We start from the raw sequence: 18,517 nt of genomic DNA, 5'->3' as shown, positions 1-18,517 counted from the left end.
ATTGAGTCCCCCACTCTGGGAAAAAGCTTCTTGGTATCCACCCTGTCTATATCTCTCATGGTTTTGTAGACCTCAATGAGGTCCCCCCTCAACCTCTGTCTTTCTAATAAAAATAATCCTAATCTACTCAACCTCTCTTCATAGCTAGCGCCCTCCATACCAGGCAACATCCTGGTGAACCTCCTCTGCACCTTCTCCAAAGCATCCACATCCTTTTGGTAATGTGGCGACCAGAACTGCACGCAGTATTCCAAATGTGGCCGAACCAAAGTCTTATATAACTGTAACATGACCTGCCAACTCTTGTACTCAATACCCCGTCCGATGAAGGCAAGCATGCTATATGCCTTCTTGACCACTCTATCAACCTGCGCAGCCACCTTCAGGGTACAATGGACCTGAACACCCAGGTCTCTCTGTACATCAATTTTCCTCAGGGCTTTTTCATTTACCATATAGTTTGCTCTTGAATTGGATCTTCCAAAATGCATCACCTCGCATTTGCCCGGATTGAACTCCATCTGCCATTTCTCCGCCCAAATCTCCAATCTATCTATATTCTGCTGTATTCTCTGACAGTCCCCTTCACTATCTGCTACTCCACCAATCTTAGTGTCATCTGCAAACTTGCTAATCAGACCACCTATACCTTCCTCCAGACCATTTATGTATATCACAAACAACAGTTGTCCCAGCACCGATCCCTGTGGAACATCACTGGTCACAGTTCTCCATTTTGAGAAACTCCCTTCCACTACTACTCTCTGTCTCCTGTTGCCCAGCCAGTTATTTATCCATCTAGCTAGTACACCCTGGACCCCCATGAGACTTCACTTTCTCCATCAGCCTACTATGGGGAACCTCACCAAACGCCTTACTGAAGTCCATATATATGACATCTGCAGCCCTCATCAATCAACTTTGTCACTTCCTCAAAGAATTCTATTAAGTTGGTAAGACATGACCTTCCCTGCACAAAACCATGTTGCCTATCACTGGTAAGCCCATTTTCTTCCAAATGGGAATAGATCCTATCCCTCAGTATCCTCTCCAGCAGCTTCCCTACCACTGATGTCAGGCTCACCGGTCTATAATTACCTGGATTATCCCTGCTACCCTTCGTAAACAAGGGGACAACATTAGCAATTCTCCAGTCCTCCGGGACCTCACCCGTGTTCAAGGATGCTGCAAAGATATCTGTTAAGGCCCCAGCTATTTCCTCTCTCACTTCCCTCAGTAACCTGGGATAGCTCCCGTCTGGACCTGGGAACTGGTCCACCTTAATGCCTTTTAGAATACCCAACACATCCTCCCTCCTTATGCCGGCTTGACCTAGAGTAATCAAACATCTATCCCTAACCTCAACATCCGTCATGTCCCTCTCCTCTGTGAATACCGATGCAAAGTACTCGTTAAGAATCTCACCCATTTTCACTGACTCCACGCATAACTTTCCTCCTTTGTCCTTGAGTGGGCCAACCCTTTCTCTAGTTACCCTCTTGCTCCTTATATGTGAATAAAAGGCTTTGGGATTTTCCTTAACCCTGTTTGCTAAAGATACTTCATGAGCCCTTTTAGCCCTCTGGATTCCTCGTTTCAGATTGGTCCTACATTCCCGATATTCTTCCAAAGCTTTGTCTGTCTTTAGTCGCCTAGACCTTATGTATGCTTCCTTTTTCCTCTTAGCTAGTCTCACAATTTCACCTGTCATCCATGGTTCCCTAATCTTGCCTTTTCTATCCCTCATTTTCACAGGAACATGTCTGTCCTGCACTCTAATCAACCTCTCTTTAAAAGCCTCCCATCTATCAAATGTGGATTTACCTTCAAAAAGCTGGTCCCAATCCACATTCCCCAGCTCCTGCCGAATTTTGGTATAGTTGGCCTTCCCCCAATTTAGCACTCTTCCTTTAGGACCACTCTCATCTTTGTCCATGAGTATTCTAAAATTTACAGAATTGTGATCACTATTCGCAAAGTAATCCCCGACTGAAACTTCAACCACCTGGCCAGGCTCATTCCCCAATACCAGGTCCAGTATGGCCCCTTCCTGAGTTGGACTATTTACATACTGCTCCAGAAACCCTCCTGGGTGCTCCTTACAAATTCTGCTCCATCTAGACCTTTGAAGCTAAGTGTATCCCAGTCACTGTTGGGAAAATTAAAATCTCCTATCACCACCACCCTGTAGCTCCTACATCTTTCCATAATCTGTTTACATATTTGTACCTCTATCTCACGCTCGCTGTTGGGAGGTCTGTAGTACAGCCCCAACATTGTTACCGCACCCTTCCTATTTCTGAGCTCTACCCATATCGCCTCACTGCTCGAGTCCTCCATAGTGCCCTCTCTGACCAGTAATGCAACTCCTCTACCCCTATTACCTCCCTCTCTATCCGGATATGGCAGAGAGCAGGGATTGAGAGGATGGGGGATATGTTTATATAGGGGAGCTTTCCGAGTATGGGGGCACTGGACGAGAAGTTTGGGTTGGCGAGGGAAAACAAATTCAGGTATCTGCATGTGTGGGACTTCCTACGTAAACAGGTGACAACCTTCTTGTTGCTACCACTAAGTGGGATTCAGGACAGGGTAGTTTCCAGTGGGTGGGGAGGAGAAGGGAGCATCTCGGACATTTACAAGGAACTTATGGGGTCAGAGGTGATGCAGACCGAGGAGCTGAAGCGCAAGTGGGAGGAGGAGCTGGGAGGAGAGATAGAGGATGGTCTATGGGCAGACGCGTTGTATAGAGTAAACACGTCTGCAACATATGCCAGGCTCAGCCTGATACAGTTCACGGTCGTTCATCGGGCTCACATGACAGTGGCCCGGATGAGCAGATTCTTTGGGGTGGAAGACAGGTGTGAAAAATTTGCGGGAGGACCAGCGAACCACGTCCACATGTTCTGGACATGTCCGAAGCTTAGAGCATTTTGGCAGGGGTTTGCAGATGTCATTTCCACGGTGTTAAAAACAAGGGTGGCGCTGAGTCCAGAGTTGGCGAGTTTCGGGGTGTCGGAAGATCCGGGCACCCAGGAGGAGAAAGAGGCAGATGTTCTGGCCTTTGCTTCCCTGGTAGCACGGAGACGGATAGTATTGGGAGGGACATGGAGGGACTCAAAACCCCCGACGACGGAGACCTGGCTATCGGACATGGCTAGATTTCTCTGTTTGGAGAAAATCAAGTTCGCCTCGAGAGGGACACTGTTAGGATTCGCCTGGGTGTGGCGTCTTTGCGGAAAATTAATTGTCAGCAGAAGGCGGGGGTTAGTTTAGCTTCGAGTAGGGGGTTAATAAAGGTGGTACCTGCAAGGAAGGGAGACGGCTTTTGCACTATGTTTATGTCCATTTTTCATGTACATTGTTTATTTTGTTGTTACAATACCAAAAATACCTCAATAAAATGTTTATTAAAAAAAGCTGTGATATTTGTGAGCTGTGAGTATCTGTGTTTTGTTTAACCAATTAATTTAAATCAAAGCATGAAGTGCTAAGTGGATTGTATTTTTTATCGTCTGTCATTGTGAGTCTGAGATTATAACTTAAGTGATTTCTCTAATGCACTGAAACATTGGAAATTAAAATCAGTTTGAAAGAAAGAATTCCAGCAGGTCCCTCCACCAAGCCAGGACACAGGGTGGAGAGATTGATCTCTACCCTAACAGGATCTGCCTTTGGGCGATCAACGAGGCGAAGGCTACAACATCTGCCTCCGCAGCCGTTTCCAACCCCGGCTGGTCCAACACCCTGAATATGGCCTCCTGAGGGCCCGGGTCCAGGTTCACGAGCACCACTTTAGAGATGACCCTAAACACCTCCTTCCAGTAATCCTCCAGCTTTGGACAGGACCAAAACATATGAATGTGGTTTGTGGGGACCCATCGCAACGTTCACACACATCTTCTACCCCCTCAAAGAGCTGGCTCATACTCGCCCTTGTAAGATGTTCTCTCTACCACCTTCGGCTGTTTCAGCCCCAACCTCGCACACAAGGTGGAGGCATTCACTCTCCGGAGCACCTCACACCAGACCCTCTCCTCCATATCCTATCCCAACTCTTCATCCCACTTTGCTTTGATCCCTTCCAGCCGTGCCTTCTCCTCTTCCAAAATAGCCCCGTAAACCACCGACTACCCCCTTCTCCAGTCCCCCTGTCGTCAGTACCTCCTCCAGCAATGTGGAGGCCGGCTCTACCGGGAAGTTCTGTATCTCCTTCTTGGCAAAGTCTCGAACCTGCATGTATCTAAATATTTCCCCCGCTCCAGCCTATTAAAATAGAGGTCGATAAGGAGTCTGGTGTCTCCTTAATTCTTGAGACCATCTATTTTTTAAAGTATTTTTATTCCAAATTTTAAACATTTTTACACTTTCCAACAAACACAAAACCCACCAACACATTAAAACCCCCACCCATCCGTACCTTCCCCTCCCTCCTGCCCCTCAGCAGTCAACCAACTGTAACCAACTCTCCAAAATGCAAAATGAACAAACCCCAACTATTGTAGAACTCATCAGTCAGCCCCTGTGAACAAGCTTCACCTTCTCCAGGGTCAAAATCTCTGGCAGGTCCCCCTGCCACGCGGAAGCACAGGGTGGAGCACCCCAACAAGACCCACCTGTGAACAATCAGCTAGATGAAGACTAAACTGCTCTCGCGTCCACCTGCAAATCGGGCTGGTCTGACACCCCCAAATGGTTTCTAGGGGACCGGGCTCCACATCCACGTGCAACTCCCCCGAAATGCTGTTAAAAACCGGCCTCCAAAACTTTCCAACTTTGGGCAGACCAAAACATATGTATATGGTTCTCAACGAATGCACCGCTTTCCCTGTGGACAGTGGATTGAAGCTCGCCTGCAACTCCTTCCTCTTTGCCAGGAACCCCGGATCTGGGCCTCTGCATACCTCCCATCCACCTCCAAAATCTCTTCTGTCAACCATTGCCATTCCTCCCTCTCCTCCCCATCCACTTTAGCCTTAAACGAGATTACCTCCTGCCTCACCCTGCCTTTAAAGCCTCCCAAACCTCCCCAGTGTCCTGAGACCATTTATGAATGGAAACTGAGCCATCTGCCTTTAAAACCAGCAGATGTGATGTTGAAGACCTATACAGAAGAGATAGTGCCACTGAGAGGTTACATCACAGTCAAGATTGAGATAAGTGGACAAACCACAGAGTTACAACTCCGTGTGGTGAGAGGATGTTTTCCAGCTCTCTTTCGCTACTCTTGACTGGAAAGGTTTAAATAGAATCAGAACGCTATAAACAGCTTGTAAGTTTGTAAGTCAGACTTACAGACATAATGGAAAAATACAGCAGTGTTTTTGAAGACACAGTGTGGTACACGAATGGTGTATAAGTGTCCCTGAAGATTAAGGAAATCAGCCAGTCGGAAAATGTCTGAATGGTGGAGCTATACAATACATCCAAAGTTTGAATCCGAGCTACTGAGGCTTGTGGAAACAGGAGTCTTAGAACCATCATACCTGTGACTGGGCAACCCATATTATACCTGTCATGAAAGATCGCGGATGGACTCACTTTAGAGCATCCGCGATGCTGAGGAGGTCGTGGATAGCACGTTTAGCGAGTTGAAAATTAATGAGGGAGATAGAAAATGGGTGACCAAAAGAAAGAGCAAGAGTAGGATGGCAGTGCAGGTGTCCCCTGCGGTCATCTCCCTGCAAAACAGATATACCGCTTTGGATACTGTTGAGGGAGATATCTCACCAGGGGAAGGCAGAAGTAGCCAGGTTCATGGTACCATGGCTGGCTCTGCTGCACAGCAGGGCAGGAAGAAAAATTGGCAGGGCTATAGTGATAGGGGACTCGATCGTAAGGGGAATAGACAGGCGGTTCTGTGGACGCAATCGAGACTCCAGGATGGTATGTTGCCTCCCTGGTGCAAGGGTCAAGGATGTCTCGGAGCGGCTGCAGGACATTCTGGGGGGGGGGGGAGGGTAAACAGCCAGCTGTCGTGGTGCACATAGGCACCAACGATATAGGTAAAAAACGGGATGAGGTCCTACAAGCGGAATTCAGGGAGTTAGGAGTTAAACTAAAAAATAGGACCTCAAAGGTAGTAATCTCAGGATTGCTACCAGTGCCACGAGCTAGTCAGAGTAGGAATGTCAGGATAGATAGGATGAATGCGTGGCTCGAGAGATAGTGCAAGAGGGAGGGATTCAAATTCCTGGGGCATTGTGACCGGTTCTGGGGGAGGTGGGACCAGTACAAACCGGACGGTCTGCACCTGGGCAGGACTGGAACCGATGTCCTGGGGGGATGTTTTCTAGAGCTGTTGGGGAGGGTTTAAACTAATGTGGCAGGGGGATGGGAACCGATGCAGGAAGTTGGAAGGTAGTAAAACAGGGACAGAAGCAAAAGGAAGTAAGGGGAAAAGTGCAAGGCAGAGAAGACATAGTCAAAAATCTAAAAGGGCGACAGTACAAGGTACAGTGACTGAGGGGAGCTCAGTGAATAGGCCCAGTAATAACAAAAGGAATAAAACTGGAGATGTTAAGATTCAAAACAGAGGTAAAAAAACCAACATAAGTGTACTTTACCTGAATGCTCGTAGTATTCGGAATAAAGTAAATGAGTTGATGGCACAAATCATCGTAAATGACTATGATTTAGTGGCCATTACTGAAACATGGTTAAAGGATGGTCACGACTGGGAGTTAAATATCCGAGGGTATCAAACTATACAGGACAGAGTGGATGGTAAGGAAGGTGGTGTTGCTCTGTTATTTAAGGATGACATCCGGGCAATAGTAAGGGATGACATCGGTGCTATGGAGGATAACGTTGAATCCATTTGGGTGGAAATCAGTAATAGTAAAGCGAAAAAGTCACTGATAGGAGTAGTCTATCGGCCACCAAATAGTAACGTTATGGTGGGGCAGGCAATAAACAAAGAAATAACTGATGCATGTAGAAATGGTACAGCAGTTATCATGGAGGATTTTAATCTACATGTCGATTGGTTTAACAAGGTCGGTCAAGGCAACCTTGAGGAGGAGTTTATAGAATGTATCCGCGATAGTTTCCTAGAACAGTATGTAATGGAACCTACGAGGGAACAAGCGGTCCTAGATCTTGTCCTGTGTAATAAGACAGGATTGATTCATGATCTCATAGTTAGGGATCCTCTTGGAAGGAGCGATCACAATATGGTGGAATTTAAAATACAGATGGAGGGTGAGAAAGTAAAATCAAATACTAGTGTTTTGTGTTTAAACAAAGGAGAGTACAAGGGGATGAGAGAAGAACTAGCTAAGGTAGACTGGGAGCTAAGACTTTATGGTGGAACAGTTGAGGAACAGTGGAGAACCTTCCAAGCGATTTTTCACAGTGCTCAGCAAAGGTTTATACCAACAAAAAGGAAGGATGGTAGAAAGAGGGAAAATCAACCGTGGATATCTAAGGAAATAAGGGAGAGTATCAAATTGAAGGAAAAAGCATATAAAGTGGCAAAGATTGCTGGGAGATTAGAGGATTGGGAAATCTTTAGGGGGCAACAGAAAGCTACTAAAAAAGCTATAAAGAAGAGTAAGGTAGAGTATGAGAGTAAACTTGCTCAGAATATAAAAACAGACAGTAAAGGTTTTTACATATATATAAAACACAAAAGAGTGGCTAAGGTAAATATTGGTCCTTTAGAGGATGAGAAGGGAGTTTTAATAATGGGAAATGAAGAAATGGCTGAGGAACTGAACAGTGGAAGACACAAATAACATGCCAGTGACTGATAGAAATGAGGCTATGACAGGTGAGGACCTTGAGATGATTGTTATCACTAAGGAGGTAGTGATGGGCAAGCTAATGGGACTAAAGGTAGACAAGTCTCCTGGCCCTGATGGAATGCATCCCAGAGTGCTAAAAGAGATGGCTAGGGAAATTGCAGATGCACTAGTGATAATTTACCGAAATTCACTAGACTCTGGGGTGGTCCCAGTGGATTGGAAATTAGCAAACGTGACGCCACTGTTTAAAAAAGGAGGTAGGCAGAAAGCAAGAAATTATAGGCCAGTGACCTTAACTTCGGTAGTAGGGAAGATGCTGGAATCTATCATCAAGGAAGAAATTGCGAGGCATCTGGATAGAAATTGTCCCATTGGGCAAACGCAGCATGGGTTCGTAAAGGGCAGGTCATGCCTAACTAATTTAGTGGAATTTTTTGAGGACATTACCAGTGCAGTAGATAACGGGGAGCCGATGGATGTGGTATATCTGGATTTCCAGAAAGCCTTTGACAAGATGCCACACAAAAGGTTGCTGCATAAGATAAAGATGCATGGCATTAAGGGTAAAGTAGTAGCATGGATAGAGGATTGGTTAATTAATAGAAAGCAAAGAGTTGGGATTAATGGGTGTTTCTCTGGTTGGCAATCAGTAGCTAGTGGTGTCCCTCAGGGATCCGTGTTGGGCCCACAATTGTTCACAATTTACATAGATGATTTGGAGTTGGGGACCAAGGACAATGTGTCCAAGTTTGCAGATGACACTAAGATGAGTGGTAAAGCAAAAAGTGCAGAGGATACTGGAAGTCTGCAGAGGGATTTGGATAGGTTAAGTGAATGGGCTAGGGTCTGGCAGATGGAATACAATGTTGACAAATGTGAGGTTATCCATTTTGGTAGGAATAACAGCAAACGGATTATTATTTAAACAATAAAATATTAAAGCATGCCGCTGTTCAGAGAGACTTGGGTGTGCTAGTGCATGAGTCACAGAAGGTTGGTTTACAAGTGCAACAGGTGATTAAGAAGGCAAATGGAATTTTGTCCTTCATTGCTAGAGGGATGGAGTTTAAGACTAGGGAGGTTATGTTGCAATTGTATAAGGTGTTAGTGAGGCCACACCTGGAGTATTGTGTTCAGTTTTGGTCTCCTTACTTGAGAAAGGACCGTACTGGCACTGGAGGGTGTGCAGAGGAGATTCATTAGGTTAATCCCCAGAGCTGAAGGGGTTGGATTATGAGGAGAGGTTGAGTAGACTGGGACTGTACTCATTGGAATTTAGAAGGATGAGGGGGGATCTTATAGAAACATTTAAAATTATGAAGGGAATAGATAGGATAGATGCGGGCAGGTTGTGTTTCCACTGGCGGGTGACAGCAGAACTAGGGGACATAGCCTCAAATAAGGGGAAGTAGATTAGGACTGAGTTTAGGAGGAACTTCTTCACCCAAAGGGTTGTGAATCTATGGAATTCCTTGCCCAGTGAAGCAGTTGAGGCTCCTTCATTACATGTTTTTAAGGTAAAGATAGATAGTTTTTTGAAGAATAAAGGGATTAAGGGTTATGGTGTTCGGGCCGGAAAGTGGAGCTGAGTCCACAAAAGATCAGCCATGATCTAATTGAATGGCGGAGCAGGCTCGAGGGGCCAGATGGCCTACTCCTGCTCATAGTTCTTATGTTCTTATGTTATGTTCTTATGAAACAGGATGGCACAATTCGTATCTGCGGAGATTTTAAGACAACAATCAATCCAGTACTTTGTGCATATCAATACCCGCTACATTGAGATGATTTGTTCGCAGGAATAGCAAAAGGACAGAGGTCCAGCAAGATTGATCGATTGCAGGTCTACCTGAATCTCAACACTTGCTCACCATCATTTCTCACAAAGGCCTATTCTGCTATTCCGCTACAAGGGATTGCCTTTTGGAATTCCGTCAGCACCAGCTTTATTTCAACGTTCAATGGACCAAAGAACAAAGAACAATACAGCACAGGAACAGGCCCTTTGGCCCTCCAAGCCTGTACCGGTCATGATATCAACCTTTGCCAAAACCCTCAGCACTTCCTTGTGGTCTATACCCATCCTATCCATGTGTTTGTCAAGATGCCTTTTGAAAGCCGTTAATGTATCTGCTTCCACAACCTCCCCTGGCAACACGTTCCAGGCACTCACCACCCTCTGCATCAAAAACCTGCCTTGCATATCTCCTCGAAACTTTGCCCCACGGACCTTAAACCTAAGCCCCCCCTCCATCCTGGGAAAGAGTGCCTGCCCATCCACTCTATCTATGCCCCTCATGATCTTGTAGATCTCTATCAGGTCACCTCTCAACCTCCGTCTTTCTGATGAAAACAGTCTGAGTCTATTCAGCCTCTCCACATAGCTAACACCTTCCAGACCTCCTCTGCACCCTCTCCAAAGCCTCCACATCCTTCTGGTAGTGTGGCAACCGAATTGTGCGCATATTCCAAGTGCGGCCTTACCACAGTTCTATTCAACTGTAGCATGACTTGCCAGTTTTTATACTCGGATGCCCCATCCAATGAAGGCAGGCATTCCGCATGCTTTTTTGACTACCTTGTCCACATTGTGTTGCCACCATTCAAGGATTTGTGGACTTGCACACCCAGATCACTCTGACTTTCTATACTCCTAAGAGTTTTACCATTTACGTTATATTTCCCTTCTAAGTTAGGCCTACCAAAATGCATTACCTCACGTTGTCTGGATTAAACTCCGTTGCCATTTCTCTGCCCAAGGTCTCCAACCTATCTATGTCCTGCTGTATCTTCTGACAATCCTCAACACTATCTGCCCCTCCATCAATCTTGGTGTCATCCGTGAACTTATTAATCAAACCGGCTACGAGTCAACAACCTTCCATTCAGAAAAAACACCCTTCTACTGCTACCCTTTGCCTTCTGTTACCGAGCCAGTTCTGTATCCATCTTACCACCTTACATTGATCCCATGTGACTTTACCTTTGTACCATCCGCCATGAGGCACCTTGTCAAAGGCTTTACTGAAGTCTATGCCAAACAACATCCACTGCCCTCCCCTCATCAATCATCTTTGTGACCTCCTCAAAAACTTGATCAAGTTAGTGAGGCACGGGCAGCACGGTGGCACAGTGGTTAGCATTGCTGCCTACGGCACTGAGGACCCGGGTTCGAATCCCGGCTCTGGGTCACTGTCCGTGTGGAGTTTGCACATTCTCCCCCGTGTCTGCGAGGATTTCACACCCCACAACCCAAAAGATGTGCATGGATTGGCCATGCTAAATTGCCCCTTAATTGGAAAAATAATTGGGTACTCTAAAATATTTTTTAAAAGTTAGTGAGGCACAACCTCCCCTTCACAAAACCATGCTGTCTGGATTGGATTGGATTGGATTGGATTTGTTTATTGTCACGTGTACCGAGGTACAGTGAAAAGTATTTGTCTGCAAACAGATCATTAGAAAAGGGAATTAAACAAGTTCTATCGTTAAGATTCCATTTGTTACCAAATGGGTATAAATCCTGTCCCTGAGAATTCTCTCCAATAATTTACCTACTAACGATGTGAGGCTCAACGGCCTATAGTTTCCAGGATTATCCCTGCTACCTTTCTTAAACAGCAGTACCACATTAGCTATTCTCCAGTCCTCTGGGATCTCACCTGTAGCCAATGAGGATACAAGGATGTCAGTCAAGGCCCCAGCAATTTCCTCCCTTGCTTCCCTCAGGGATAATGCTTCTGGGATAAATCCCATCTGTCCCAGGAGACACATCTAACTTAATATCTTTGAAAAGATCAATACCTCCTCCTTTTCGATGTTAACATGGTCCACATCACCCTACCCAAGAATCATCTTCCACAAAGTCAATTTCTTTGGTGAACACTGATGCAAAATAGTCATTTAGTACCCTCGCCCATTTCCTCTGGCTCAACACATAGATTCCCCCCACTGTCTTAAGTGGTCCAATTTGTTCCCTGGTCACCCTCTTGCTTTTTACATATGAATAAAAAGCTTTGGGATTCACCTGAATCCAACTTACCAAGGACTTTTCATGGCCCCTCCTCGCCCTCCCAGAGCCTTAGTGGCTCACAGTGTTACCGAGATGATCTACTGATAATTGGCACAAATGAATAAGTACTTCGATGCTACACTGAAATTATATCAAATGCATGAGCTTTGTGTCAGGAAATATAAATATAATTTCTTCCAGACATCAAACAATATCTTGGACATATAATTTACAGTAAGTGTCTACACAAAGCACCTATAAAAATGAAGACCGATGAACGTCACTCAACGTAGGTCATTCCTAGTGTTAACCAACCTCTATGGAAAATTTGTCCAGAATCTTGAAATCCTTACATATGTTGTTGTGTGCAAAGCAGGCATAGCAACGGTCACTGGAATACAAAAAATCACATCAATCTGCAAAAGAAGCACTGAAAATGTCAGAAATGTTGGTACATTTTAACCTGTAATTACCATTACAACTTGCCTGTGATGTTTAACCATATGGTGTTGGAACAATGCCGTCACATATACAACCTTCAGGGGAAGAAATTTCATTTTGTAAGTTAACAAGTGCAGAATCTAACTACGTTTAGTTGGAGAAGGAGACACTGAGGATTATATTTGGCACACAGAAATGTCACCATAACCTGTACGGTCATCACTTAACATTGCTGGCGGATCACAGGCCCTTAACAGCAATTATTGGGCCATACAAAGGTATCCCTTCATTGCTGCAAGTAGACTCCAACGATAGTCATTAATCCTACCAGCACATTCTTCAAGATCAAATATCGTCAATCCTAAGATCATGCCAATGAGGTTAAAGGAGCTCTCCCATCCACCTCAACAAGATACACAACAAGCTCAGTGGTAGCGGGCACACTGACAACGTGAACCCAGTTGAGACAACACTTCGGGATAACTAAAATGGCCCCCCTCTGCAGCAAACACTGATACCCCCGGCCGTGCTAGATACCACCTTCAAAAGCTGGAAGCGGGACGGGGCCACACTGACGGTTGGGGACTTCTACACAGGGCACAGACTGGCGACACTGGACGAACTGACGAGGAAGTGGAGACTAGCAAAAGGACAGGAATTGAGACACCTCCAAATAAAACACTTCCTACGCAAAAAGACAGTAGGGTACCCGGGCCCCAGAAAACACACAACTAGAGGACCTGATAGGCACAAGCAGCAAGAAGGGAGGGCTACATGGGAAAATATACGGACAACTGCTGGTCAGAGCTCGAACACCACTGGCCGAGACCAGACAAAAGTGGAAGGACAAACTGGGGACAGAGGGAGGGTGGGGACTCTGGAGCGAAGCACTGAGCAGGGGTGAACTCCACCTCCTCCTGCGCAAGGCTCAGCCTAATGCAGCTCAAAGTGGTGCAAAAGAGCGCACCTGACCAGAACCCAAATGAGCAGGTTCTTCCCGGAGGTGGAGGACAAATGTGAGCGGTGCCAGAGGGGCCCGGCCAACCACACCCAGATGTTCAGGGCTTGTCCCAAACTTGCTGGGTTCTGGACAGCCTTCTCCGAGGCAAGGTGCAAGGCTGTGGGGGTGAGGGTGAAGCCATGCCCAATACTGGCAATCTTCGGGGTATCGGAGCAGCCAGAGCTACACATGGGGAAGGGGGCCAACACCCTTGCTTTCACTTCCCTATCGTACGCCGGAGAATCTTGCTCGGCTGGCGATCGGCAGCATCGCCCAAAGCTGCAGACTGGCTCGCTGACCTCTCAGAATTTCTCCACTTGGAGAAGATTAAGTACGGCATCCGAGGGTCAGAGGAAGGCTTCCTGGATACTTGGGGCAGTTCGTTGGCCTGTTCCAAAACCTGCATGAGGCCAGTAACGAGGAGTAAGATAAGAATTTAAAAAAATTAGGTGAGGAGCCAAAGGACTACAAAACACTGGGGGGGGGGGGGGGGGTGGGGGGGGGGGGGGGGGGGGGGGAGGGGAGGGGCGGGGGGGGGGCTGGGGGCTGGGGGCAGAGGTGGAAGGAAGATGGAGAAACCAAAGAGATGCACAACCCAAAGATGTGCAGAGTAGGTGGATTGGCCATGCTAAATTGCCCCTTAATTGGAAAAAATGAATTGGGCACACTGAATTTATTTTAAAAACAGAAAAGAAAAGGAAGCTGGCGGGGGTCGGTGGGGGTGGGCAGGGAGTGAATTATAGACCGATCCACACGCAACAAAATGTACATTGAGTTAGTTAAATGAAGAACAAAATAAACCTCTGTAAAAATAAAGTAAATTAGCTCGGGCAAGGGAAATGTAATGTACATACACAACAGCTGTTTATAATATGAGAAAAGCCAATAAAAAGATTTTCAAACCAAAATGATCATGCTAATGAGAATGCATTATCATAACTACCTTTACCAGCTGGCCAAATATCACCCAGTCATGATAACATTTTTTACTGTCCACAGATTGAGAATGTTCCAGTGATTGCAAATCCAAAGACATCCCAGAAATGATCCTGTGATGGGGAAGGTGTTGGAAATGGTATTAAAGGGGAGGGCAGCAGGAAAACATTCTGAATTAAAACTGTACATTTTCAGGAGACTCTAATTAACACAGGGCAGATGTCTGTTGTGGGGGATGAGAGGAATTATTCCACCAAATTTACCACAAAAAGTTTTGGAGCAGTTACATGAAGCACACCCACGTATATTTTTAATGAAAGAACTGGAACAAAGTTACTTTTGGTGGCCAGGACTTGATGCCCAAAATGAAAAAAAAAGCAGGGCTGTGCCAGTCATGTACGCGGGTAAAGAACACACCGTCGTTGTCCCTATTGAATTAGAATTAGAACAGTACAGCACAGAACAGGCCCTTCGGCCCTCAATGTTGTGCCGAGCCATGATCACCCTACTCAAACCCCCGTATCCACCCTATCCCTGTAACCCAACAACCCCCCCCAACCTTACTTTTATTAGGACACTACGGGCAATTTAGCATGGCCAATCCACCTAACCCGCACATCTTTGGACTGTGGGAGGAAACCGGAGCACCCGGAGGAAACCCACGCACACAGGGGGAGGACGTGCAGACTCCACACAGACAGTGACCCAGCCGGGAATCGAACCTGGGACCCTGGAGCTGTGAAGCATTTATGCTAACCACCATGCTACCCTGCTGCCCCATTGCATCCATGGGAATGGCCTAAACTACCGTGGCAGAGTCTACACATTGACTTTGTGGATTCATTCGAAGGGCACATGTTCATGGTTGTTGTAGACACACACTCAAAGTGGCCTGAGATGGTTGAAATGAAATCGACCACTGCAGAACAACCAGTGAGAAACTTTGCGAGTTTCGGAAATCCAGAGCAGACTGTGAGCGACAATGGCCACAATTACAGCCCAAGAGTTCAAAAAACTACTTAAAGATGTATGAAGCCCAACATAACAGGAAGGCAGATTACTACCTGAATGGTTGTAAATTGGGAGAGGGGAGTGTGCAGCGGGACCTGGGTGTCCCTGTGCACCAGTCGCTGAAGGTAAGCAGCAGGCGGTAAAAGAAGGCTAATGGTATGTTGGCTTCACTGCGAGAGGTTTCGAGTATAGAAGCAGGGATATGTTGCTGCAATTGTACAGGGCCTTGGTGTGGCCACACCCTGAATATTGTGTGCAGTTTTGGTATCCTTCCTCTGAGGAAGGATATTCTTGCTCTCGAGGGAGTGCAGCGAAGGTTACCAGACTGATTCCAGGGATGGCGGGATTGTCATATGAGGAGAGATTGACTAGGTTGGGATTGTTCTCGCTGGAGTTCAGAAGAATGAGGGGGATCTCATAGAGACTTATAGAATTCTAACAGGACTAGACAGGGTAGCTGCAGGGAAGATGTTACCAATGATGGGTGTGTCCAGAACCAGGGGTCACAGCCTGAGGATTCAGGGTAAACAATTTTGGACAGAGATAAGGAGACATTTCTTCACCCAAAGAGTGGTGAGCCTGTGGAAGTAGTTGATGCTAAAACTTTGAATATATTCAAGAGGCGGCTGGATGTAGCACTTGGGGAGAATGGTATCAAAGGCTATGGGGAGAAAGCAGGATTAGGCTATTGAGTTGGATGATCAGCCATGATCATGATGAATGGCGGAGCAGGCTCGAAGGGCCAAAAGGCCTCCTCCTGCTCCAATCTTATATGTAAACTATGTATCAAGCCCATGTACTACAACAATCCAATTTCTTTTGCACGGTTAGTCTAAGATACAATGCTGCTTATGTGTGACCATTTCCTGGCCAGTACATTTGCAAAATACTCAAATTAGCAATTTAAAAAATCAAAATAAGTTTTACATTTTGTCACACCTTGCCTATTCCAGCACCTCCTGGCTGGTCTCCACATATTACTTGCACCAAAAATGTTCCACACTATCAAACATCAATCAGAAACGGAATTGGATCAGCCATATAAATACTGTGGGTTACAGAGTAGATTAAGAGGCTGGGAATCCTGCAGTGAGTAACTCCTTATTTCCCCAAGCATACCCACCATCTACAAGGCACAAGTCAGGAATGTGATTGGAATACTCTCCTCTGTCTGGTGAAGCAGCTCCAACTATACTCAGAAGCTTGACACCATCTAGGACAGGGTGGGCAAACTACAGCCCAAGGGCCGCATGCGGCCCGCCAAAGGTATTTCTGCGGCCCACCAATCATTAAAAAAAAAAATTTGTTTAAAAAAAATTTTTTTTTTTTTTTTAAGGTTAATGGGGGATCGGAGCTGTTGGGTTACTTACTGGTATAGGGTGGATACGTTGACTTGATTAGGTGTGATCATTGCTCGGCACAACGTCGAGGGCCGGAGGCCGAAGGGCCTGTTCTGTGCTGTACTGTTCTATGTTCTATAGAGCGCCCAGAATCATAACCGGGGTGAAGTAATTATTTTACTTAATATACTATGCGGCCCTTTGTGAATTGTGACTTTCTGAATGTGGCCCTTGCACGGAAAAGTTTGCCCACCCCTGATCTAGGACAAAGCAGCCTTTGGGTGGCATGGTGGCACAGTGGTTAGCATTGCTGCCTCACAGCTCCAGAGCCCGGGTTCAATTTCGGGTGACTGTCTGTTGGGGGTTTGCACTTTTTAAAAAATTTTAGAGTACCCAATTCATTTTTTCCAATTAAGGGGCAATTTAGTGTGGCCAATCCACCTACACTGCACATCTTTGGGTTGGGTGGCTAAACCCACCCAACCACGGGGAGAATGTGCAAACTCCACACGGACAGGGATCCAGAGCCAGGATCGACCTGGGGACCTCGGCGCCGTGAGCTGCAGTGCTACCCACTACGGAATTGGCACTTTCTCACCGTGTCTGCGTGGGTTTCTCTTCCGAGTGCTTTGATTTCCTCCCACAGTCCCAAGATGTGCGGGTTGTAGGCGGATTGGCTATGTTAAATTTCCCCATAGTTTCCAATCGGTTAGGTGGGGTTACTGGGTTACAGGGATAGGTGGAGGCATGAGCATTGGTAGGAGTACTTGAATGAAATTAAATGAAAATCGCTTATTGTCACGAGTAGGCTTCAATGAAGTTACTGTGAAAAGCCCCTAGTCGCCACATTCCCAGCGCCTGTCCCGGGGAGGCTGGTACGGGAATCGAACCGTGCTGCTGGCCTGCTTAGTCTGCTTTAAAAGCCAGCGATTTAGCCGAGTGAGCTAAACCAGCCCCTAAAACCTGCTCCAGGTGAGGATCGAACTCATAACTTCGGCATAGCTCGCTGTCTGCACTGCTGTATAAGTACCGCGCGCTAACCGATTGCGCCACTGGAGCCCACTTGTTCCAAGGGCCGATGCAGTCTCAATGGGCTTTTGGTCATCCTTCTGCACTGTAAATTCTTTGAACCCGCTTTATTGGCAACTTCTCCACAAATATTCCACTCCCATCCACCACCACGCACAGTAGAAGCAGTGTGTTTCATATACAAGATGCACCGCAGAACTTACCAAGGCCTCTTCGGCAGCACCTTGCAAATCCATGTCTGCTACCTTCTGGAAGGATAAGGGCAGCCACTCACTATTCCGACTTGGAAATATATCACCGTTCCTGCACTGTCGCTTGGTAAAAAATGCTGGAACTCTCTCCCTAACACACCACCTTCTAAATGCTAAACCTAACCAGTGGCGCCCACATCCCTTCAATGAATAAAGATTTTTAAAAAACAGCACTGTGGGTGGACCCACACAACAGGGACTGCAGCAGATCAGGAAGGCAGCTCACTACCACCTTCCCAAGATAATTAGGGATGGACAAAAAAATGCTGGCTTACCCTAACCAGTGAAGACGACATCCCTTGAATTAATTAAAATAGTTCCATTCACCTACATAACTTGATTGGGAATCAATGCAATGGCTTTCAACTTCATAGATCATAGAATTTACAGTGCAGAAGAAGACCATTCGGCCCATCATGTCTGCACCGGCCTTGAAAGAGCACCCAACCCAAGGTCAACACCTGCACCCTATCCCCATAACCCAGTAACCCCACCCAACACTAAGGGCAATTTTGGACACTAAGGGCAATTTATCATGCCAATCCACCTAACCTGCACATCTTTGGACTGTGAGAGGAAACCGGAGCACCCGGAGAAAACCCACGCACACACGGGGAGGATGTGCAGACTCCGCACTGACAGTGGACCCAAGCCGGGAATCGAAACCTGGGACCCTGGAGCTGTGAAGCCATTGTGCTATCCACAATGCTACCCTGCTGCCCCTTGTTTTGAAATTCCTACATTACCCT

General features: G+C 46.4%; 1 non-coding gene across 1 annotated transcript; it reads right to left on the bottom strand.

The window, feature by feature from the left end:
- Positions 1-17,452: 17,452 nt before the first annotated feature.
- Positions 17,453-17,547, bottom strand: trnai-uau. Its single transcript has 2 exons — positions 17,510-17,547; positions 17,453-17,488 (listed from the first exon to the last, which is right to left on the bottom strand). It is a non-coding gene; the product is annotated as a tRNA-Ile (tRNA).
- Positions 17,548-18,517: the final 970 nt, after the last annotated feature.

This window comes from Scyliorhinus canicula, chromosome 10 (assembly GCF_902713615.1).
Source record: "Scyliorhinus canicula chromosome 10, sScyCan1.1, whole genome shotgun sequence".
In the NCBI taxonomy this organism is placed as follows: domain Eukaryota; kingdom Metazoa; phylum Chordata; class Chondrichthyes; order Carcharhiniformes; family Scyliorhinidae; genus Scyliorhinus; species Scyliorhinus canicula.
The sequence above is the reverse complement of the archived record's forward strand: the minus strand, read 5'-3'. Positions and strand labels throughout refer to the sequence as shown.